Source organism: Acomys minous (assembly GCF_964271855.1).
Source record: "Acomys minous genome assembly, chromosome: 14".
NCBI lineage: Eukaryota > Metazoa > Chordata > Mammalia > Rodentia > Muridae > Acomys > Acomys minous.
Window position 1 is genome coordinate 103,474,030 of NC_140496.1, and position 25,140 is coordinate 103,499,169.

The 25,140-nt window shown below is 39.2% G+C and overlaps 3 long non-coding RNA genes and 1 pseudogene across 7 annotated transcripts in view; 3 read left to right on the forward strand and 1 right to left on the reverse strand.

Annotated features, from left to right (window-relative positions):
- The window catches only part of LOC311583026, a 38,851-nt gene that overhangs the window by 12,879 nt on the left and 832 nt on the right, over positions 1-25,140 (reverse strand). Inside the window, exon 2 of the long non-coding RNA XR_014774357.1 lies at positions 24,781-24,837. This is a non-coding gene — a long non-coding RNA (uncharacterized lncRNA). The remainder of the gene's footprint in view (positions 1-24,780; positions 24,838-25,140) is intronic.
- LOC311583025 lies at positions 3,159-13,099 on the forward strand. Of its 2 annotated transcripts, XR_014774356.1 has the most exons (4): positions 3,159-3,258; positions 7,235-7,404; positions 7,482-7,547; positions 13,019-13,099. It is a non-coding gene; the product is annotated as an uncharacterized lncRNA (long non-coding RNA). The 2 variants fall into 2 exon arrangements; XR_014774355.1 differs by having other exon boundaries at positions 7,235-7,547.
- Positions 17,487-25,140, forward strand: part of LOC311583024 — a 39,924-nt gene continuing 32,270 nt past the window's right edge. Inside the window, exons 1-4 of one of the 3 annotated variants that reach the window (XR_014774353.1) lie at positions 17,487-17,582; positions 17,752-17,897; positions 20,180-20,318; positions 21,933-22,383. This is a non-coding gene — a long non-coding RNA (uncharacterized lncRNA). Of the gene's footprint in view, positions 17,583-17,751; positions 17,898-20,179; positions 22,384-25,140 lie in introns of all 3 variants that reach the window. The other 2 variants (XR_014774354.1, XR_014774352.1) reach the window with 2 other exon arrangements.
- Positions 22,395-23,726, forward strand: LOC311583083 (dnaJ homolog subfamily C member 14-like; annotated as a pseudogene). Its single transcript has one exon. The product of its transcript is annotated as a dnaJ homolog subfamily C member 14-like (transcript).

Below are 25,140 nucleotides of genomic sequence, written 5' to 3' on the forward strand. Positions count from 1 at the left end.
GTTTAATAACCCTTAAAAGTGAACAGAAGTGCACAGGTGTTCCATTAGGACTCAAATAAGAAGGGCATGATGAATATGTCTGCAAGATTCATTGTATTTTGTCCGGAGAGAAGAAAGAGAAGAAAGACTGCTTGAAATTTTGCCTCCTTTGTGCCATTCACCAATGGTTGTATTCACAAATTATTTCATCTTTTTTTTGGTCACAGTTTCCTGATCTGTGATGTGGAAATCACAGCATGTTTTCTGCTGTTTTAAAAGTTAATGAAGTACGAGTTTAAGAAATTTACCATAAGTCCTGATATACAGTAAATTCTCAATTAAGGCTACTTGCTCTTGATTGACAGGGGAAAAGCAATACAGAAAAAAATATATATATATATTTGTGGATATATATATTTATATATATATATAAATATCCATTGTGGATAATCTTGGAGATATGGGCCTTCAATCTAATAATCATTGCAACATTATTATTATAAATTAAATCTTTCCCTGTTTACATAATCATCTACATTGTCTTAGATAGAGAATGGATGTGTTGGCTTTCTGTCAGTTCAAGGGAAACACTGAGGTGCAGAGGGAAATGACATTTGTTGTCTTTGTATTAGTCACTAAAACCACAATTCATTTTATCTCTAGCAACACATGTTACAGGCATTTTTGTGATAAAATATCCAGCCATATTCCAGAAACCAGAGGCAACTAAAATGGTTAGAAATAACATGCATAAACATACTGTCTTCTTGTATTCGAACATAGATTTTTATTAGAATATGTGCATGTATTTAAATGATCACATGACACATACTAAATAAAATTCTAGAGCACTGACACACTACGTCTCCACCATCTCAACACAGCAGCTTTAACTTATTTTAGGAAAGAGACACTTTAAGTAATTCAGTGCTTTTGGGAGGCTCAATCATTGGAATAATTACCTTAATTTTCCATTAAATCAAAGTTATCTTAAAAAGAATGTTCTTTGATTGACGCTTGCCTGCAGTTTATAAAAAGGTAGACAAAAGCAGTGTTTAGTGCAATTGTTGATTTTCACTGCATTACACAATATGGACGTTTAAAGGCCCACTTCCCAGAAATGAAGAACACCTTACTGCATGACCTTCTCTGGTTACTTACCAGGCAGATTTTCTACACTGTTAGTTAAATGTCAATGGTACAAGTGACGGGCTGTAAAACAGAGCATCTGTTTGTAGGAAGGTAGGAAGGGCTATCTGTTAACTTCTTCAGAATCTTTGTCATTCATTTGCTTGCTGCATTGTCGGCTTTTGGCATGAGCGTGTCAACAGGTGTGACAAAGTTTAAATGAATGTAAGATGCCACCTGCTTCTCTAACTCTGGCATGAGGAAAAGCCTCCTGTAAGAAGAGCTGCCTCCTGGAACATTTTGTTAGCTGTCATTGGCTGGAACTCATGTCATAGAATAAGAGACCTGCCGGCTTCTAAGCAGGCAACCCGCCATTCACACAGATGGGCATGGATTCTCAGCCAAGAGGCCAAGTGTATACAGCAAACATAGGTACCGGGGCCTCACTTCCCACAGAGCTTGCTAACGTCTGTTTGTCTTGATATCATACAAGCTGTTGTGACATTTTTCAAGGCACCAAAGACAAATGCTTATTCTGATACATATTTCAAAGTTTGATTGGTTACTAAGTGATTATTAAGTATAAAATAAGGCAGAAAAAAGAGTGTTTAGGGTGAATCAAATCTAAAAATGTTGACACACACACACACACACACACACACACACACACACACACACATACATCTCCAAATAAAAGAGGAAAAACTTTAATAAAGTCTCTGATTTTCCCCTTAGAGCACAACTATTATGAGATAAAGGAGAATTCTTAGGGTATGTTTGTAATATTGCACACAACAAATTCAATAAGATACAGGTAATCACAGCAATAGAAGCAATGCCCATCTCTCTCAAAGGCTGTGCATCTGTCAATGCTCACAATGTACTCAGAAAATGCTGATGGCACTGGCCACATGGTAAGTATAATCCTCTGGTTACTATGTAGCATCTATCATTCCCCAAATATACTTGACAGCACATAAAATGTAACATACTTGACAATAATGAACCTGATTGAATTTATGAAAACACAGGGACTACAAAAAAGCAAAATCAAAAAAGCCCCCCCAAAAAATCCTCAAAATGAACAACAATAGAAATACAAACCCTTACAATCAGAATATATAGATGTTTGAATAAAGCCTTTACAGATTTAAATTTGCAGTTGCAATATTTACGTATTTGGAGATACCAGCTTCATGTCACAATTTTAAATATGCATAAGCAGATAGATGTTGGAATAATTAGACACAGATAAAGAAATAAGTAGAAAAATAAATACACACATGTATATCCTAGCTGCGCTGCACTGCGTGTGTTCATGTGCTCAAGGCAGTAAGAGGTACCTGGCATCTAGTTCTGGGAGACAAGATCCCTAGAGAAATGATTGGCCTGGGGATGTACTCAGCTTAGGACTGTGGGGGATTTTAAAATAAAAACAAACACAAAGAACGTTTCTATAGTCTCCCAAATGAACAGATCCATGCCAAAAGGATGGGAGAGTCATCCTAAAAGGCCTCAAAACTGGAAGATCTTGATCAATAGGTTAACAAGTGCAGTACTAGATCATGCTGTGGTATATATATAGCTCCTCTCCAAAATTCAAGTTTTGAAAAATAATGCCCAGTGGAATAGTATGAAGAGGTGGGGCCTCAAGAGGAGCTTAAGTAAAGAAAGTTCCTTCTCCAGAAATGAGATGAAGTCCCTTACAAAATGCCTTCATGATGATTTTTGGTCCTATTTCCTTCTTTCCCATCATAAAGACCCAGAATTCCTCCTTCCACTTGATATAGCAGCAAGGAGCCATCTTGGAAGTACAGGATTAGCTTTACTGGACAATGGAGCTGGCTAAGATGCTTATCTTGGGTATCTCAGTGGGTAGAATCATGAAAAAAATATGTGTTTCCATCCTATAGTATTTTATGACAGCAACACAAGTTATATTAAGTTATATATAATTAAAACCAAATATTTATATATTGATAAAACAATAATATATTAATTATGGTTATGGCCTTTAAAAGATTTATTCATTTTTATTTTATGTGTAGGAGTGTCGGTTTACAACTCTTTCTGTGCACCATGTGCATGCCTGGTACCTCTGGAGGGTGGAAGATGGTGTTGGAGCCTTTGCAACTGATGTTACAGACAATGGTGAGGAGCCATGTGAATGATTGTATTCAAACCCAGGGCTATGCAAAAGCACTAAGTAATCCTGAACACTGAGGCATCTTTGTAGCCCTAAGTTGTAATTTTTTCTCACAAATGAACAAGGACTGAAGAAAATATGAAATAACAGTTACTGTGTTCTATAAAAGTTGGGACAGACATATTTACTTATGAATGCACAACTGGTGAAAAAAAACCTAAAGACAAATGGAATATTTGCAAACCCTCGAACTCTTCTATAATCTTCAAATATTTATTAAATATTATAAATTGCCTGCTATTTTTCCTTCCAAGAAAGGACTTAGCTCATCCCGCGTATGTGGAGTAGACTTAGCAGCTCACTTCCACAGAACAGTGTGTAGGTAGAAAGGGAAGTAATGGGTTCCTCTTGGACAAGTATCAAAGGTTAGCGCTTCTAGGAGGAAGCCATCGTAGTGTCAGGCGCATCGTGACATGGGGCCACACTCTCCTTACAATGTAGGTGTCCTGTTTTGTCATAGGAAACCGCAAGAAAAACTTAAGAAGTACAAGGATGGCTTGAAATGCTCTAGTTTGTAGTGTATCTTCTGTTAGAATGGTCCGAAGGGCCTGGAGAGAGGGCTCAGCAGATAAGGGCCCTGAGGTTCAAGTCCTCGTACCTTCTCCCAACTGCCTATAACTTAGTTTCAGTGGATCTGAGACGCTCTTTTGGCTTCATGAACATGATGCACAGACTCAAATGCAGGCAGAACATCCATGCACATAAAATAAAATATATTAAAAATATAAAAGAGATATCCAGAACCATTGCAAAAACACGTATTTCACACTTGTTTTTGAGTCCTTCCCTTTTATATTTGGTCTAGAAATTCTTTTCAGTAGTCAGATTATAATCATTATAATAATATTTATTAGTCTCTAAATATATATATGTGTGTATGTATGTATGTATGTAAGTATATATGTATGTATATTGTTTGTTTGTTTGTTTGTTTTTGGCAACACTGGGGACCAAACTTGGGCATTCGTGCGTCTGAGGCAAGCACTGTACTAGAGAGTCCTCTCTTCTCTCCAGCCCACTCTCCGTGTGTCTAATGCATTGTTGCATCAGCACTTTGTCCACTTTATTTTTGACTGCAGTTTACATGGTCTCATAATTCTCCATATCTAACTATAATAAGTGCCTCAGGGCACAAATCTTTTTAAAGCATTTTAAAAATGGGAACGTAACATGGAGTCTTGGAAGAGAAGGTGAGAGTGGGCGAGTGCCTGCTTCATATTACGAAGACCCAAGTTGTGATCCACAGCACACATGCAAAAGACTCACATAGAGGTGCATGCCTACAACCCAAGGGCTGGGAAGGAGGTTCAGGAAACTCCTTGGGGATCACTGGATGATCAATCTGGACTATATGGTGAGATTCAAGTAAGTGTGAGACATCTCACAAAACAGACAAAATACCAAACAAATAACATAGAGGAAGACATGCATCTTAAGTTGACATCTGGCTTCCGAATAAAAACACAGACACACACGCAGACACACAGACACAGACACATGTGCACATGTACACATATAAACACACATAGTATCACAGGTACACACTGTATGTGTACACACATACACGCATGTGCATACACATTAACAACCATATGTATACAAATGAGCACACATGTGCACACACACATACACACACACACTAAAAACAAATGAAACTTGAGCTTCTATGTCTTTTCCTCCTACTCTTCTGGTTCTTAAAGGAATTAACAATTTCTGTTCAGTTCTTGAAAGTGAAAGTGTGATTTTTAAGCCTAATGTGTTTCCAGACAGAGGTGGGCTGTGGACTAGTAACTCAATCTGTAACAAAGACCCCTTCACATGTTACCATAATATTGAATAACTTCAATATACTATCCAAGAAGTAAGTTGTCTTTAGTGTCCTAATTACAGGCATGGAAGCTCCCTGAGTAATACAGGCTGGCTCAAAGAAATCCATGTGCTTCTATGTCTTCAGTGCTGGTGTTAAAGGTGTGAGCTACCACACCCTGCTTAAGCAAAGAAAAGCTTTAAGATTACAAATCAAAGCACAAACTATATCATGCTGCATAGAACAATGTCACTGTAGTCTAACCTGTGACTAGAGACTAAATTCTACTTCTAATAATTTAAAACTGGGAAGATTCTGTTCATTTTATTATTATATTTTCTTTGCATATTTAATATTTCACTGGGCTACACACATTGATTGGATGTGGTTAAAAGCTATTTGAAATGATTTAGATTTATTTCCCAGCTCAATTTCTGGAAGCTGTGTCTGCCTACACATTACCTCCTTCCTGAAAGCTGTAGCAACATGTAGCAACATGGCATTCTAAGTTCACAGAACAGGAGATTCTTCTAATCTATTCTAAAGGGAGATTAAGGTGAGTTCTAAATTTTATTGGAAATAGCACTAAAGATTTTAAGAAAATGAAGACTTCTGTGGTTATAAACACAAATTAGTGAGTCAATTAGTTAGTGAATTCAAGATTTCTTGAGCATTGGCTTCTTGTCATCAATCTTGACCCAGAATGAAATGCTCACCGAGCTAATGCTTGACTTTATCAAACCTTCCACACCTCATTGCAAACTCACATCAACCTGTGTGAGATAGACTTGGCTTCATGATACAGCACCAACTCTAGTCTCCTTGCTGTAAGATTATAAGCCAATGAGACCTCAATGATGACTTCAAATTAATCTCATGAAACAACCCTTGGTGTTAAAAATGTAACAAAAGTAGAAAGTTCATATTGAACATGGCTTTGTTGATTATTAAAAAAAAATCAGAGCCTACCACATTGAAAACCTGTCAAAAAGTCATGCAGAGGGATGATTTTTTGGGAAGTGTTTCCAACATGGAAGTGGCTTTTATGCATGACTCAATGCAAAGGAAAAGAAGCTGTTTACAGCCTAACCCTCACCCCCTTTACTTTCCTGTAAGCAGGTCTTCAGAGCATAGCAGAGTTTGCACAAGACTAAAGGACCAGCTGAAGGAAGCTCACAACCTTAAGGAGTCCTTTAATTCTCCTTTCTATCATTTAAGCTCTGCAGGGTTCTTAGGGAAGGCTCCGCTGAGCAATTAAATGCTGAGAAATTCATCTGTACATCCAAATTTGGAAAAGTGATGAATATGCATTTTTGCCTGTAGATAGGACTCTAGTCTCCACCTTCCTTCAGTGAAGTGACTGCATGCTTGTTGAGTGAGGATCTCCCACAGTGTCTTCAAGTTCACATTAAGTAGGCATCAGGACACAAAAGTTATTTTTCCCATTCTCAAGAGGGTTGTGAAACATCTAATGTGATCAGATTCCTTTCTGAGTAATGAATATGGAAATTAGATAATTGGGACTCTAGGAGTGGGTTCGAATGAACTCCAAGAATTTAAATAACTAAGGCCAAAGGGTATGGATAACTATGTGCGTATGAGTAACTGTATATAGTGATAATTGCAAGGGCCAGATTTTATTAAACAAGTATTACTGAAATTTTTTCATAATTGAATACTTCCATAAACAGCCATTGCCAGAATGACTTGAGAATTATTCAAACATCATGAAAATGATTAATCTTTACCTCAAGCAGGTATATTCTTAACTTAGAATGACTCCTGAATGAAGAGGTGTATTAAATTTAAACCGTGGTGGAAAATAGTGCCCCATCAAGATGGTTCGTATTTCATTCAGTTCTTTAAGTCCTGGACACGCTGCCCAGCCATGCCTGGCAAATCAGGGGGTACAGGACTGTTTCTCACTCTGTGTAGCTGTCTTCTCTTGTACTTTTAGTTTCTAGATTCCTTTATTTGCTCATTTTGACTTTGTGCATACGGGGTGCTCTAGAAACACTTATATAGTTGAGGTATCAAATGATAGATGAGCCATGAGTTTGTTTACAAAATGAGCTTTTTAGGGTAAGGGTTTGACTTTTCTGTTCCCTTTGCAGTTTTCAAGTAGAGTTGGACTCCCAGGACTGAAGAGATCTCTTGGTCAATTCTGATGATTCCCCCCTATCCAGTGATAAAGCCCAGCAGGACCTTTTCTGCCCACTGTAACAGAGTCCCAGAGAAAGTCTTCAGATTTTCAGTGTTGTGGGATCCCTTCTACTTCTCACAGGTCTGGCCACCTCATGTGCCCCTTTATGGACTGTGGTGTGGTCATGGGGAATGGACGCTGTGATAATTCCTCCCCAGGAATACAAGAAGAAAGCACTCCAAGAATGCAAGCCGGCCTCCTCTCCTCAGGCCAGGAGACTGCAGGTAGGGCCTTTCCCTTGTCTGTCAAAAATGAGATAAACTAAAATGGTTTAAGTTACTAGGGCAAAGCAGTTCCTCTCATCTTCAAGTCCACTGTGGACTCTTTATTCTTTCCTTCTTTTCCCACTTAATCTCTCTAGCTAATCATCCACACCCTTGGGAACTGAGCTAAGAGTACACGACTTTTAAAGCACTGGTAAGCCAGCTGTCACTGTGGGTTTTCAGGTATCTCTACTGATTTATGCCACATTCTTAGTTTCTCTTGTCTTTGAAAAACCAATGGCTTCAAGTAGCCATGTTTTAATAATGCTTTCTGTGTGCTGCCTGCTGTTCTCCAGACTCATGGCATTCAAACTCCATTGTTGCTCGTTAGTTACGCCCAAAATTGTCAGTTCTCTGAATCAGAAGTTCCTGGTTCCTCACTGAGCTGTATCTTTAACTGCCTGGATTTCCTTCTTCTGCACCATGGCTTCATTTGATTGAATCTGTTTCGGGACCCAAGTTAATTCTTGCTTCTTTAGACAAATGCTTTTAGTTTACCCAACCCAGGGTGGTACTCCTGCTTCATTAGTCTTCCCTACAGTGTTCTTCCTTGCTCTTCCTCCTATTTGTGGAGCTTCACAAGCGCATGTGTTTTGTTGCCTCCTCCATCAAGCTTGTGGCTCCAAGAGGACAAATATATGGGCAGGAGTATTATGACACACACCATAGTGACTGACTTCTATAGTATCCTTATGCTTATCTGCTGTGATTGCTAGTTATTTAGTAGTGTCATTTATAAGCAATGTAAGTGGTGTCCTAAATCACATGGATCACTTGTTGCAGGTATAAAATTTAAGTCTCTTCATTTAGGGAAATTCAAGTCCATAAGCCCTATTGAGATGCGTACTGTTCCAAGCATTATAGAGATCATCAGGACTATAAGTTATAAGCTGAAATAAACCCTTTCCTCCCCTCCTAAAAAATTAAGAGATTGTCAGTAAGACAAAGTTTGCTATAATATGAAGAAAAACAACAATGATTTCCTTTGTACAGTCCAGTCCAGTTACGGATTTGAGCTAGAAGTTCCTCTTTTTGCTCATACATTCTTCTCTGTCCTAAAATTATTTTTTATTAACAAATTTCCTCAGTCTTCATTAATGCTCAGTGATCAACAGTCTTCACTTTATAATTATAATTACAGGACTATAACTAAACTCTATAAGAGGAAACAATCCATCTACTTGTGGGAATGAGATCAGGTTACTTCCAATTTAATATTCAACAGGCCTTTCTTTGGTCATTGTTCAAGAATAATATGAGGGTCCCTGGAAGATGCCTCAGTTAGGAAGGAGGCTTTTTCATAAGCATGAGGACCTGAGCTCACATCCCGACTTCTACATAAAAAGCCAGGAGCAGTGGTGCATTCTTATTATTCCAGTGCTGTTGAAGACAGGTGGATCTCGGGGACATTCTGGCCAGTTATTCTTGCCATGTTGGTGTACATCAGGTTCCAAAAGAGACTCTATTTCAAAAACTGTGGAAAGTGATTGAGAAAGGCACTGGCACATGACAGTGACAGCGGCCTGTGGCCTCTATGCACATTGGCACACACATGTGTGTTATACACATATACACTCATATGTAGAAGCAACATGCAGAATGCTCTGAGAATAATTCTGTTCAGTTATTCATTGTCCGAATACACCTAGTGTCAGAGCTGACTAAAGCCAAGAACAGCATGCACTTGAATAACTCACTGATGCCCTGTCCAAGTAGATGATGAGAGTGAATGAGTACATTTTCTTCGAACTGATGAGTGTTTCTAAGCCAACATCTTTCTAGTCCATGTAACTGGAATCCTTCAACAGCCAACTGGCAAGTTAAGAGCCATATTTGGTTCTTGGAATCATATTTTTCCCAGAGAGAAGACATTTATCTTCTTTAGGCTAATGGCTACTGCAGTGAGCCAAACAGCAGTTTGCTCTAGCTCTCTTTAGTGTTGGATCTCCTTCCTGGATTCCATTTTGATCCTTGTGACAAGGACTCCTAGGTCCTGATTCTTCCCCTTCAGATTGAAACTGCTTTGTTTGTGCCTTGAAACTTGGATAAACTATTGTATATGAGGACGTTGGTCTTGACACTGAGCATGGGTTAAGTCACTTAGCACTTCAGATCTCCCTCTGGAGCCAGTCAGCTTAGGGTGTGAATCATTTTTTCTTTTCTTTCTTTATTTTTTTACATATACATTTATATTATTACACATATATACAATATATTACCTATAGCAAGAAGAACGATGACACAATCAGAAATTATATAAATGTTACATTCTTAGTGTTTTGGCTATTTGTATTTGATGGCCTTGAAGAAAACATCTTTTCTATCTTGGTGCATCTAAAATTCTGAATGTAAATCAATCCCCATTACATATTGTCATTATCAACTTAAAGCACCTATCTAGACCTGAAACATCTTAACCCCTAAACAACTAAGCTTCATTGTAAAACTAAGCTACCTAGTCTTCAAGTCAATCAGAGACTTGAGAGGAAATAAACTTGATTACCTGGGTATGCTGGGAGAGCAGGTTAGTAGCTATCTAAATGAAAAGATGACAGAGACAGTTTTCTACCTGAATAGTCACCCAAAACTCTCTATAACATTGAAGCATCTTCTTCAGCCTTCTGGCCCAATATATCTGACAGACATATTTGTGAGGCAGGAACTATTGAGGACTTGCTTACCCTACCTTGATAGAGTTTGGCCATAGACTCTGCCTGTATCCAAGCTTACCCTTTTTTTTTTTAGGCGGAATTCTGTTTGTGGTAGAAATGAGGACTTTTTTCTCAGTGGCTAGTTTGCCACATTTGGAGCCATCTCCATAAGGAGGTTCTTTGATGCTCATCATTTTCTTTGAGGTAGGGTGGTTGTTGCCAGGAGTTAGCCTGTATCATTGTTAATGAAATTTTAAAGTAATAAAAACATCTTTAAATACCATATTCTGCATGTCTCTGAGGTTTTTTAAAACCTTGTCTATCTATCTTTCCTTATTTTTCTATAGAGTCATATCTATCTGCTGCACCTAAGATGCATATTCTTGTGATAAGGGTAGACTAGCAATTGACATTACCATGATTTAATCTACTAACATTTAATTTGTATAACTTATTTCTCCTAAACAGTTTGTTATAGCATTTTCAAAGCATGAAGTGTGAATTTTTAATGTGCATTTTCTTATTGGTGTAGGGAATAAAATGAACAATTCCCTCTCTTAAACATGGCATGGGTTAATTTTGATTTAAATATGAGTTAGGTATAATTCCTCCAAAAACCATGAAACACCTACATGAAGGTGCCGAAGCAGTAGTAAAGGTTATTGTTTATCTAGTCTTTATATTGAAGTAATCATCTTCATTGTAGAACATAGAGTATACATTTTTCTTAAAAATTTGCTGTGCCCTTTCTTCCACATTATTTTCTACATCTTCCTATGGAGTATTGTCTTGCCAAAGTATCAGGATATATTTTTCATTCCTATCTCTCCTCAGGCTTCTGTGGAGTTTGTAGAATCGTCCTTTTAGCTCTATGCCAGTGCATCTCCTGGAGTACACAATCCTTGATTTCCCCTTTTAACTACTTTAGTCCAAGTTAGGATCATACCTTATCTCGACTACTGCATTAGCTTTTCTATCTCATTTTCTTAACGTCTTTTTCCATAAACTGGTGTTTAACATATATAAGGACCACCATCACACACTTTCTTTAAAGTTTTACTAAGACTTTTGATTGAAACAAACAAACAAAAATTACCATAGTATTCAAATCTATCCTAATGTGACTTCTAGATTACTCTTTGGCCTCTTTTCCTTGCTGCCAGGAATTGGCTTAATTTTTTTTATCACCCCTCTTTTCTTTATGTGTGTGTGTGTGTGTGTGTGTGTGTGTGTATACATATAATGCTTTCTATTATCTTGTCCTTTTGTACTTGCTATTTTTCATGTCTACTACATTTTCTTCCCAGACTCTGCCTGTTGCATTCTTGTCAGCATCAAGATCATGACTTCAGAGTTTCTTTCTTTGGTACCTTTTCTAAGGAGGACCTCAACCCAACTCAGTCATTCTTTGTCTTTTGCTGTCATCTATTCTCTACACCACTGTGCCTACTGTCTGCAATCGTTTTATTTTCCATCTGACCTCCTCATTTCCCAAGAACATGAACTTCCCTATCTAAAAAGTTCCCATTCTCCTTTACACCCCCAGCAGCAGAATAGGGGGAAATACAGGGCAGGTGAGTGATAAATATTTGATGCACCTGACTCAGTGAGTGAGATTCGTGAGCCCTCTCTGCCTTGCTAAAAGCTGCTAGGAAAAGAGAAAAGAAATACAGACAAGCATAAAAGGAAGAGTTCACTCCATGAAGTATTTTGCTGCCTTTTCAATAATTAGACACCTACACTCCAGAAAATGGCAAGCCTAGTAAATATAAACATTTGAAGGTGTCTCTCCAAACAAAAGGCCATTCTTCATTACATTTCTCTACATCTGCACTAACAACAACAACAACAACAATAGCAATTAATATTATTATAAAACAATAGCAAAAGCAACAGTGCACAGACCAAAGGCAACTTTTCTTTCTCTTGCATTGAAGATTGGTTTTAGAATTCTTGGTGATTTGTGTCTTTATCCCTTGGATAATGATATCTTGTGGTGAATTTAATAAGTAAAATATGAAATAGGCGTAAGTAGTCAACACAATAATGAATTCCCCTCTATTTCTAGTTATTTCTTATTGAGGTTTACCTTTAATTAATTGTGAGCTCAGTTAGAAACAGTGTTTGGACATTTTAGTTTGGGTATGTTATTTGAGAATCACATCACTGCTCTGTTCTATGGTGGCTAAACCTTTTGACATTGATTCTACCACAGGGAACAAAAATGCCTTTGCTTACTTGAACTGTGAGAAATGCCGTGTTCTTAAACTGAACCTCAAGGTTCATTGTCTCAAGTGTTTGGAAGCATTCCTTCTTAAACACTCAAGGGACTAGGGCATTATTGATCACAAACAAGACAGAGGAGTGTCTAAAAATGTGACCCTTAACTTTTCTAAATATCAAAGTTTAGGTTTAGGTAGATGAAATGTAGTAGAAAACTGATATAGATGAGTGAATATTGATATGGACACTGCAGTTTTCCTTGGAATATTTGATTTCTTCTAAGATGTGTTGAAATTCTTTTGTCTGTTTTGGTGCAAAATCTGCAAAAAGCAATAATAGAATGATAGGATGATTTCCATGTTTAAAATGTATAATTTCACATACTTTTATGATATCCAGGAAGCAAAAGAATAGTTACAAAGATTTGCAGAAGGAAACTGAAAAATAAGGAGATGATAGACTCCCTTATTGGATAAGTTGAGGTAGGCTTTGATATTAACTATAAGGAAATGAAAACCTACTTGAAAATAATATATTTTGTACACATGTTTTGTACAGGTGTACAGTTTTCAACATGAATCGGAAGGTACACGTGAAGAGATCATCTTAATTTTAGTGACACGGAGACTACAAAGCAGGTATTGGTAATATTTACTTCCTGGGCACAAAATTAGAAAACATTACAGTGATGAGGGGAAATTTGTGAGTTTGATTCAGAGGAGAGTATTTGATGTCCTCTAAGCCTTGCGTGTTGTGCTATTCTGTGAACTGTCTAAAACGTCATCAGCCGTATCCATATTCATTATTACATCATCTTGCGGGCAAAATGAAGGCAAAATGAAGAAGCTGAAACAATCCAGAAAGATGCTCTATGTTTGCAAAGTGACAAGGAAATGGAAAATCTCTTCAACAACCTGAAGAAGCATCATGAGCACTGAATCATCTAATATATGTTAAGTAATATAGTAATTAGGAAATAGCAACACAAATGCACTGGTTGAGAATGTACCCAGCCTAAAGATATTCTAATTAATAGGAATATTTTTACTTACACAAATTGGCCTTTAAAAAAAATCTAGTAACAAGTCTTATTTATCTACCATGAAAGAAGCTCCCATGGTTCTGATACAAGTTAGAAAAAAATTTTAAATAATTTACATAAATTGAATAGTTTTTAAAATCATTAGTCTTCATTTAATATAGCTTATAGAATTAGAAATGGCTTTCATAACAATAATCAGAGGTGGAATCTCAATGAGAATAAAATACCTCATGTGGACAGTGGAGAAAATCAGAAGCTGATAGGGAAGCCAAGAAATCTGGAGAACATGTTCATGAAGTTATTGAGTACATGGTCACTTATCCTTGTGTGGTAGGACTTTAAATATCAATGTAATTCCTTGAGGCAGCATCCAAGGTCTTCATATTTTTCTAATTTAAAAAGATTTCATACATTATATTTTATCATGTTTTTCCCATCTCCTAATTGTTCCAAGACCCTACTCAACCCCCTCAACTTCATATTGTTTCTCCCCTACTCTCTTTAAAACAATTAAACAAAGGCAAGTAAGACAAGAAACACACACAAACCCTCAATGAAAACTTTAAAAAATAAATCAAAATGAAAAATTAGAAGACCAATAAGACAAAAAAGTCAAAGCAAAGCAAAATGAGGCAAAATTGTCTACAAAAATACCAATGAGTTTGATTTCTGTTGGCCTCCCATCCTGGGCATGAAGTATACCCTGAATTGCAGTTAATATGCTCACTGACAATCCACTGGAGAAAATTAACTTTTCCTGCTAGCAGATATCAATTATAGACAGCACGGAAGACCATCATTCTGCTAAAGGAACAGCAACACAGTGAATCCTAATGCCATACTGCTATAGCCATAGATCAGTGGCTCACTCAATCCTCATCAAAGAAGCTTTTTCCTGTAGTATGGGAACTGACACAGTGACCCAGAACTGGACACTGTGCAGAGAGGGGTGTGAGCCTTTGGAATACTCAATTCTAACGGGAAGTCCTCACCTCAAGGCTTCAGGACCTCCACAGAAGAGGAGGAGGAGGAAAGATTTTAAGAGCCAAAGTTTGTGGATAAATCCAAGGAAACAGTGCCTTCCAGACATGACAGGACTGATACATATAGGAATTCACAGAGACAGTGTCGTCATGTTCAAGGACTGCACACATTCAAGCCAAACTGAGCTGTCACAGTATTATCGCCAGTGTCAGTAAATCCACTGTTCCAATAAGAGCTCAGTAACACCCTTGGTAATGAATGACTGAGTTTACTTTTTCAATTAAGAAGAATATATTTTTTCTTTTCATTTATTCAACTACTTACTTTCTGTCATTTAGAAGACTATTGAAAAGAAATCCTTATGTCAATTAAATACTCAATAGCAACAGTGAACACTGCACTAAGATACAACATGGATACTTCCTTCAAGGAGAAGAGAGCACACAATAGAATCCCATCTTTGAAATAAAGATAATGCTGTTTCCTGCCTCATGAGAATCTTATGAGCAGACTTGAAATCATAGTTGTAAATCACTGGAATTAACTTGGAAAAAAATCACACTGCTTAGTTACAAATGTTATTGCTGTTTCAGAGAAAGTTAACAACCAGAGAAGGATGACTGTGTAACTCAAGTCTCCAGAGAGATATAGTGTATGGGAGAAAGCGACACCGAAGGGATTCATTAGGACAATTGGTTCATGTGATCTTTAGAGGCTACATGGAACACAGAGCTCCTGGCTTGGTAGTTCAGTTGGTCTGTTTAAAGTTGAAGGTCTTTGCAGTAGCTGAATGAGAAATCAAGAGCCTAAGAGCCTAGCTGGATTGTGATTTTAGTCCTGGAGTCCCTGAGTTAGAGACCAGAGTTCTCATGTCCAACAAGTGCAAACAAAGAGTGCATCCCTGGTTTGAGAGATGTCAATACATTTGTGTTCCCTAGGCTCACAGACATGCATATGGGGCCTGCCATACTGAGGGCTAATGCACTCAGTGCCCTAATCTCAGTTGACTATCTCCTCTGCAAACTCCTAACAGACACACCTAAAGATTCAATTACAGTTTTCTTAATCCATTCAGGATGACACTTAAAACTAACATCATAGAGCCCTTGAAGTTCACTGATGAATGTCTCTAGGCATTCAGACGGAACAGACAGAAGAGGAAAACAAGTGTCTCTCACTGAGAAAGTAAGCCCATCCTTATACTTTAGATTCTATTTGACAAAGAATCAAAATATTTTCTTATAAAGAGGAAAAGCAAAACTTATAAAATAGGAAGGTAGAGAATAAAGAGATTTTGTATGACTTTATCTTAACAAAGACAAATAACTATAAAAAGGGAAAAAGCCAGCAAGACTGAGATGTCTTAATAAGATGTCTTCTTTTCTCTGTAGAGATAAGGCCTCTTGGTTACATGTTTGTGGCTCATGCACTTTCTGTACTATGTAGGTTAAATCTATACCCCTGGGCTGGCTTCTCCCTTGCCTGTATGTTTCTGGGTCAAGTCCTTCTCTCTGAGCCCTTACCCCTAGGCAATTTTCATGTCAAGTAATGCAAACCAATTTTAATATTAGCCTAAGGTAAACATAATTAGGAGGGTAAATTTTTTTCTTGCGCCAAAAGTGGAAAAATCATGCCATGTGCTTCAAACTCAAATGTAATTTTTGTAACAAAATATGTATTATAATTTTCTAAAGCATATTATACCAAAGAGGCCCAGGTTTAAGAGCATCCACATATTAATACATTTCTCTAACAGAGGGGGTGCATTCGAAGATTTTTTTTTTTTTTGGTTACTGATCAGGCATTTTCTTGCAAAATAGTCAACAATTCATATCCTACTTATCAACAAATTGCTGTACCATAAATAAATACGGAGAACTACTTAAATATTTAATGTCTGCAATGGGGCATTTTAAGTATTTGAACAATGAAAACATAACGGGCATATGGGGACATGGCAGTTGGAGAGATGAAAACCATCCAGTAGAAGGTGTGTTGAATGAGAGGAGTGAGCGGCCGAGTACTGGGAATATGGGAGTGATACGCACGAGGAGCAAACCAGAGCTGGTCTTGTCCACACTCAGGGTTTTTCCTCACAATAGAGAGGCATCCCAAAGGAATCACAGAATAGGGTGGAAGGGCTAAAAAGTAAAGTCTGAAGCCAACTGTTACGGCAGAAAAGAGGAGTGACAGGAAGAAATAAACAGGAATAAATATTGAAGGCTGATGTCACTCTTTAGTGGTGTGTGCATGTGACAGGTATTTGCTTGCATGTGGGTGTAGGTATGCCTGTACCATGGCAACCTCTTGGAGGTCTAAAGACAACCTTGGGTGCTTGCTGGCACATTTCAGTTTGCTTGAGAAGGGACACAGAAGCACTACCTCTATCAGGCTAGCTTGGCCGAAAGATTCTGGGCACTCTCCTGTCTCTGCCTTTTATCTCCGAGTGTGATTGCTGAAACTGCGGATAACTGTTATGGTCTAGCTTTAATGTGAGTTCCTGGGACTTGAACTAGTGTCCTCACACTTGCCCAGCAGGCATTTTTACCTAAGCATCTCCCTTGTCTTCATTTAATTTTTAAAAAGACGTGTGGTTTTCTTTTTAATTTTAATTGTGTAGCCAAACTTTATGTTTTAAGTTCTTTAGCTACTGTGATTTTGAAGAGTAGTTTCTGCCTGTGTCCCGTATTTTCTAGCATTTTCTAGTTAGACTAGTTGTAATCTGTGGCTCAATAATTGTATTTTTCACATTTTTAAAGCTAGTTTAGGAGAGAAAGAATCCCAGGTTCAGATGGTTAACTAAAGGTCCTGCTGTGGGGTTGTAATTCCCAGGAGCCAGATGGAAGTGTTACCCCTAGTCAGAGGAGCCACTGAGCTGTGTGGGATGCTGGACTCTGGGGATGCGACGAAGGGGAATTCTAAAGGAGGACTACTCATTGTACTGTCAGAAGCCCAGTTCCACAAGTGTTCTAGAACACAATTATTTCTGTGATGTAGGTTTTCTCTTGTCAGTAGCTTCTGTTCCCGAGTCCCACTCCTATTGTCATTTAACCTTAAAAATAGCCATCATGAACCTTGAAGGACTCCCTCTTCCAGGTTCAGCTTGTTTTGTTTCTCCACATTCAAAAGCAGCTTCCTGGTTTGCAGCTGAAGTTCATTAATCACCCCTTTTCTCTGTTGGGCAAGCTTGGCTTGGAGAATAAGGCTTTGGCCTGGTGCTGTTTTGCTCAATAGTTTTGATCTTTTTGTTAAAATTCTGTTTCAGGGAAGGGATGCCATCTCTGCTGAGTGACTTGAAGCAGCAGTGATGGGGCAGAATGCTACCATGCAGCGTTCTGAGCAATGGCCTTGTCGAGCATGGCTGAGTCACAATTCCAAGTTCTCTGCCTGGAAGCTTCTTGGAGGCAGAAGGTAAATTGCATAAACAGTTTCTGGGAGAACAAATGATCCCTAGAAGCAAAAAATTAAAACACAGCATCTAAAAATAGGCAAACTTGCCTGTGTAAGAATTCTGGGTGGGACCTTTTGACCTACAAATGGATCTGTGAGGCTAATGGAAGTTTTATGGATATTAGGTACAGAATAGAGAAGAGAAACCAAGCTACCTTGTGAACTGAAGAAGTATATAGAATATTTCTGCAATCTTGAAGACAGAAAAAGTTTGCCGTCAAGCATATCTTGTCCATTTCTGATTATTAGTGACCTTTGAGGTTTCAGAGTTTGGCAGTATATTGTCCCTAACATTTCATGTTATTTTGTCTCTGTTTATATCTCCCTGGCAGATACGCATTCCACTTTAATGAGAAGCTCTTCCTAAGAGATGTCCTCAAAGATTCTATTTACATGCTCAAAGCTTGAGAAAAGACAGATTCTAACCTTTAATTGGGAATTACTGAGGAGGGGGGTGAGGAAGGGGGTGAGGAAGGGGGCAAGGAGGGGAGTGAGGAGGGGGGCGAGGAAGGAGGTGAGGAGTGGGTGAGGAAGGGCGTGAGGGGGACTGAGGAAGAGGGCGAGAGGGGGTTGAGGAGATGGTGAGGAGACAATCATGCTGCCATGTATGATTTTAGGGATGAAAAAAAAATCTGGGGGTTGATTTAAGACTTTTGAGATTAAAGTCAAACATTTAAAGTTTCTGTTTTTAAAAGGCTGCAGTGAGGATGGGGGTCAGGGAGAGGCCTCAGTGTATAACGTGCTTGCCTGAGGACTTGAGTTGGATCTCACAGACCGCATGTAAAATATCTAGGCTGTGGAAGTTCTATAGCCAGCCCATCTTTCTGAACTAGTAAATTCCAGGTTCAGATAGAGACTCTGTCAAAATAATAAAACAAAGTAATATGGGTGCTGATAGAGAAACACCCCCAGTGTCACCTCTGACTTTCATATGCACTATATACGCACACATATATGCATGCACAAATACGCTCCTTTCCTGTCCCCACGCTTAACCTGTATTAAAATATCTTTAATAGAATCGTCAACTCTGCTTCAGAAAAAGTAAATTTAAAAAAGGGGGGAGGTGCAACACAGGTGACATTGCCAAGAATAAATAGTCACTCTTAAGCTCTCAGCTTCTGGCCACTGTGAGCCCTGATCCCCGCGGTGTTCAGACCCATCCATGCAGGCAGTGCATCTCACCATTCTCTGGTCTCGGTACTTGCTTTCTAGCACAGAGCTCTGGACTGTAAGGCATTTGATTTCTGGTAATTAATCAGCTCATCATACATGCTGTGTTCTTCCCCCAGGCCCAGCTCAAGTGAATGATCCAAATCTGACTTCAGGAAAAAAAAAATCATTTGTACTCCGAGTGCCCATAATGAAACACTGATAAACTGTTGCAGGGAAAACACTGAATTTAAATGGCATTGTTTTCTTTTCAAGCTATAAGTCGTCTCAAAAAAAATACACATAGAAAAACCTCTAAACCAAAACAAAAGCTGAGCAAATACATTTCGGATGCCCTTTAAACAGAAATCATTTTGCCCTAATAAAAAGAGTTATCAAGATTTGCTGGGTGTTAGTGGATCTGCTTGCTGCCTTCCTCTCAGGAGTTCGCCTGGAATGTTAATGTTTATTCTTAAACATCTTTGTGTTTGACTCTCTATCTATAGTCCTTTATCTCTGAATTTCTTGTTTGGCTTGTCTCCATAATAACCCAGTCACTACTAATTTTATCGGTTGTTTTGAAAAATCTGAACCAGTATTAGTAATTTGTTGTGCCTGGAGATTGAGCAGCTTCCATTCTTTCCGATTCCGTTTCCATCTTCCTGGATAGACATTTGTAAAGTCAGGTTTTGCTGTTAGAATGGAGAAGATTCTCATATATTTGTCTTGCTGGAAAATTTGAATCTCCTTGTTTTTATAAATAATGTAGTCCTGTGATAGGTTCCCAGTTCCTGCCAATTATTCTGCTCAAAACGGAGATCAATCAATCAATCAGCTGTCAGGAACATTTCTGAACTGGCTATATTTGATTTACGGATGTTATGCTTGAGCGTTAAGCAGTGGGGGACATGATGTTTCGAAACCATAATAAACTTTAATGGTTCCTAAGACAGCATGGACTTCAGGTAATGCCAACTCACATGATTTTCTTCAACTCTGGTTATATTATTTATGGTTATGAAGCAGTAATCTTATTTATTTCTTCTACCACTCCACTTGCAGAGTTTTACAATGATAGTCTTCGTCCACAGTTCTCAAGAGATGTCTGCCTGCAGGAGATATTAATCAGCTGTAGAGACTGGAGATGTGTGATTGCCCCATCTGGTACAGAGGTCAGAAAGACGTGCTGTGAAGATCCTACAATGCATAGACAAGCCCACAGTGATGATGGTGGGCTGCTGTACTGCTAGGACTTAAAGCCTGGGGGATGTATACACACACATATGTACAATATATGCATGGTTATTGATGTATAACTGAAACACTCAGAAGCTAAGTACAGGAATGAAAGGAAGAGTGACATTAACACATAAATCTGTACCGGTGTATAAGCCTAAGAACTGGCAGTGCAAGGAGAGGTCTGATTCCTGAAAGCTATTTGCTGTCTTCCATGCAATTGTCTTGGCACACGTATGTACACACACACATCCACACCCACACACACATACACACATACAAAGAGAGAGAGAGAGAAAGAGAGAGAGAGAGAGAGAGAGAGAGAGAGAGAGAGAGAGAGAGAGAGGAGAGAGACGCAAATTTAAAAATTAAAGAGAACCAAAATTACCCCAAAATAAGTTACATATATATTTTTATGTAAATTATACAAGCTTTTTGCTCCTCCTATGCAACCTCCAGCTTCTATTCTATTCTTCTCATTGGACAGATAACTTATTCTGAGCAAAATAAAACCACGGAACTGGGGTGTTTGGGATGCATTTATTGAGGTTGCTATTTATACTTACTTAAGCATTGAAAGTTAAGAGGTATTTCCAGCCCATTATCCATTTGTACACCTTTAACCCACCTCATCGTCTCCTTCTCAGGCCTCCTGTTGCCAGGTGATAGAAAGACACCTGGTCAGGGTCAGAGGCTTTGTCCTGACGGGAGACACATTCATAAAGGAAAGCAGTCAGGGGCTGCTCAAATAAAGTGAAGATGCCGCCTCTGAGCTCTTGTTTGTTTTACTTCAAAGCAGCTCACATACAAAGGGAGAGCCCTTGAAGTCACAAGTAAACGATGCAGGCTCTTATCCAAGTGGGTGAAAGTGCCAGCGACATCATGTCAGATAGCCTTGTGCTGTTCCCGTTCTTTTCTTGCTTCCTATTTATAAGCATTCCATCCATATAAGCAAAATCTGCCACACTGGGCTAGAGAGTAAGTTAAAGATCCAAACCAAAGCATGCTGGCCGTGAAAACTCACTCTTGATGAACATTTGTTTTATCAGGTTCAAAATAGACTTCGATGTTTATCAAAAAATCTTAGACCACTGTGGCTTAGCCTTCGTTAACCTGGTATGTATCTGAAAATTTTAATAAGAGTGAATGCAGACAAAGTTAGGACTGAGTTTTTCACCTTAACAAAGCACTTGCTCTCTTGGAGAGATAAGTATCAATTCCAAATACCAGGAAAGGGCAGAGGAGCCCAAGGTTCTCACATGTTGTCTGAATATCATGAGCTCAGGATGCCGCTGTGTGGGTTGACCATGGAGAAAACTAATGATAAATGTCTCTTCTATATAACAAGTGAGTTGAGGTGTTGTAGGGTATCATCCTGTGTCTAGACAATGCAATTTTTTCCAGTGTAGATTCAAAATTATTTTCAATGAGAACAGTACTGGATGCAAAGTTCTACGTTGCTGCAGATCTCAGAATGTAAGCAGAGTAGATCTAGAGACAAATTTCACCTACAGATCTACTTAACAGAGAGCAACCCAGAGGGGACAGGATTGGTCTCCTAAACTTTCCTATTAATAAGGCAGATTTATGTGTGGCATCTTTTCTCAGATCACCTAGAGAAGGAGGCTACACTGAAGAGAGTCAGGCATCTTCAGAAGAGTCAGGAGTGGACCAGGACCTCTCAAGAGAGAGTGAGACTGGGTACCAGCAAGATGCAAGGCCATCTTTATTTCCATTCTCTCTGCTTGTAACGTCTAGGGAAACCCTGGAGTGCCTGAAGGGACTTGCTCCGAGGAAGGAGATGGTTCTTTCAGCAACACTGGCCACCACTGCCCCTCTCCTACCCTGAGGGAAGATGAAGAGGTAGAAGAAGAATATGATGGAGATGAATCTCTTAAATTTCCCAGCGATTTTTCACATGTGTCCAGCAGAAAGAAACCCTCATTCCAGAGGAAGATGTAGCCCTTTCTGACTAAGGAGGATACTAAGGAGGGAGAGTGGACACAGAGATCCCATGCCTCCTGACCACCGTAGCCTGGGCGGAAAAGAAGTTAGACAGGTAAGCGCAGAGGCCTGGGGCTGCGGGGAGTGGAGGAACGATGTCAGCATGGACAGGCAGGCTTCTAGTGGCTGACTGAATTTCCGGTATTGGTGGGAGAATATGTGGAGACTTGTGGCCATCTCATTTATGTATGCATGCAGATGAGAGGCAGTGATCTGGACCTTTTCCAAGTTTGGGTGGGACTCTGGGCAGGGTGACTGGTGTGCTGGGCCCATGTGATGTTCTAGTTTCTACTTCAGAGCTTTTACTGTGTGGCAGGGTTGTTGACCCATTTTCTTGGGTTAGTGGATGCTTTCCTACTCTTGGCTCTAGCTCTCCTTTTGGGTTGTCTACAATTGGGCTGTCTAGTTTGTGTGGGACTGGGTGACCGGTTAAGCTAGAGGAATAAGACCACACGACTGTTCTCCTAACCCTGCATCGTTCCTTGACTCTGCTGAAAGAGCAGGTTACGGCAGCAGCTGGTACAATTGGTTCAGCGTGGCTGGCTGGAGTTGCCTTGGGTCAAGCAGAGGACTAAAAGCAGGGTGGCGCACCTGTAGCTAGCGCACGCTACCGCCAGCCAGAAGAGGAAATGGCCCGACTTTTGACCATGGCTGGGGTTGCTGAAAATGAACAAAACCCTTTTCATGTGCCAGGGTTTGACGTTACAGCATCAGATACCAAACTTAAAAAGGCCTATAGGCAGCTGGCAGCGATGGTTCATACTGATAAAAATCACCATCCCCGGCCTGAGGGAGCCTTCAAAGTTTTGCAGGCAGCTTGGGATATTGTCAGTAACCCTGAGAGGCGGAAGGAGTATGAGATAAAACGAATAGCAGAGAATGAACTTAGCTGGTCAGTGAATGAGTTTCTGACAAAGCTACAAGATGACCTCCAGGAAACAATGAACACTGTGATGTACAGCCGATGCCAAGGATAGCATAGGGCGTTTGAAATGGACCAGATACTGTGCTGAGTGCAATAGGCTACACCCTGCTGAGGAAGGAGACTTCTGGGCCAAGTCAAGCATGTTGGGCCTCAAGGTCACCTACTTTGTACTGATGGATGAAATGGTCTACAACATCACAGAGTGGCCTGGACGCCAGCATGTGAGAATCTCCCCTGACATCCACTGAGTTCCTTACCACATCTCATTTAGTTTTCAGGTACTGGGCACCAGTGGTAGGCAAAGGGCCACTCCAGAGGCCCCACTGATGATCTGTAGTTTTCTTGAGCAGGATCTTTCAGGTCCACACCCTGGCCCTGGGACCAATTCAATCTCCAGAACCAACAGTTCAGTACCCAAGAGAGAAGCCAAACTTAAAAGGTGGAAGAAAGTGAGGCAGTCCTTCCAACGATGATGATGCTTCTCTTCCTCAGATCAGTGTCAGGAGTCAAAAGGCTGTGTACAGCACAGGATGGTAATTGATTTATTTTTAAATACTTTAAAAAGGGAAAAAATTAAATTGTTTACTCAGTACTTAGAGGAAACCCACGACCTGTTCTCCCTCTTCCCCAATACTCAGGAACTGAATCTTTTCTGACAATACCAAAGAAATAGGAGGTGGCCAGAGCAAAGGACTCCGGGTCTGGATCTAGTCTAGACAATATTTCTCTGGGGTCTGTATGCCTTTATTTTATCATTTTCTCTCAGAGCAAATGAAACACACCCCTTTTTTAAATGTGTAAATCCCTGAAACGGTTAAGAATAAGATATACTCACTTAACCTAATGTATTAGCTAAAACAAAAAGCATGCAGCACCAATTTTGGAGATAAAGAATTCAGAGTGGAAACTGAAAAAAAACATATCTATCTATCTATCTATCTATCTATCTATCTATCTATTTAACTGCCTATGATAACACAGTTAATGACATTTCTTTGGAAGGAATCATTTTATATTCCTCTTTTGGATCAAAGTGTCTCAATAGCTGTTTATGTAAATTATACATATCAAGTAGGATTCTTTATTTTAATCTCCACATTTACAACGCAAGTTCAGAGTGAGCACCAGACAGAGTCCTTAACTCTTGGAGACCTCCAAAAACACCCCCGCCCTAGAGTGCAGGAAGGAGAACACAGATGGGAGGCATGCTTCTTTCTGGGTATGCATGGACAGGCTTTAAAGCTTGGACACATAGTTATGATTTTCATTTTATTTAAATTCAGACTACTTTTAAAACAGTATTGAATTTACTTATTTATGTATGTGTGTGTTGGGGGGGAGAGTTATGCTGTAGCACACATATAGAGGTCAGACACAGAAGTGTGTTTTCTCCTTCCACAAGGGATCTATCTTATGAAGCTTAGGAAAAAGCACCTTTCCTTGCTGAGCCATCTGGCCTGCCCTCAGAGATTTTTAATGGCAGCCATCATATAACAGATGTGTGTAGCTTTGAAAGTAACTGCTTACCTCAGGATGTAGGACTGGAAGCCAAATCTCTTTTCTGAGCATCCTTCTTCAGCAAGTCTACCTCAAGACAAAGCACCAGTCAGGCATACCTTACTCTTTATCCCGTAAAGGATGTAATAGGGAATTGACCACACAGCAGAGAAACACCACAGCTTCAGGGACATCTTACTTGCATGCTTCTTGTGAAACTTTATATATTGATGGTACCTGCTTGATTTTCTGGGAACTTTCTACAGAGGCTAAACCTACAGATCCTAAGAGTAGGCACATCAGTATTGCCACATGATATTGCAAACATGGACAGTTTATAGTGAGCCATTCAGGCTTAGGTGGACTAGAGGTGAACTGATCTGTGTATTA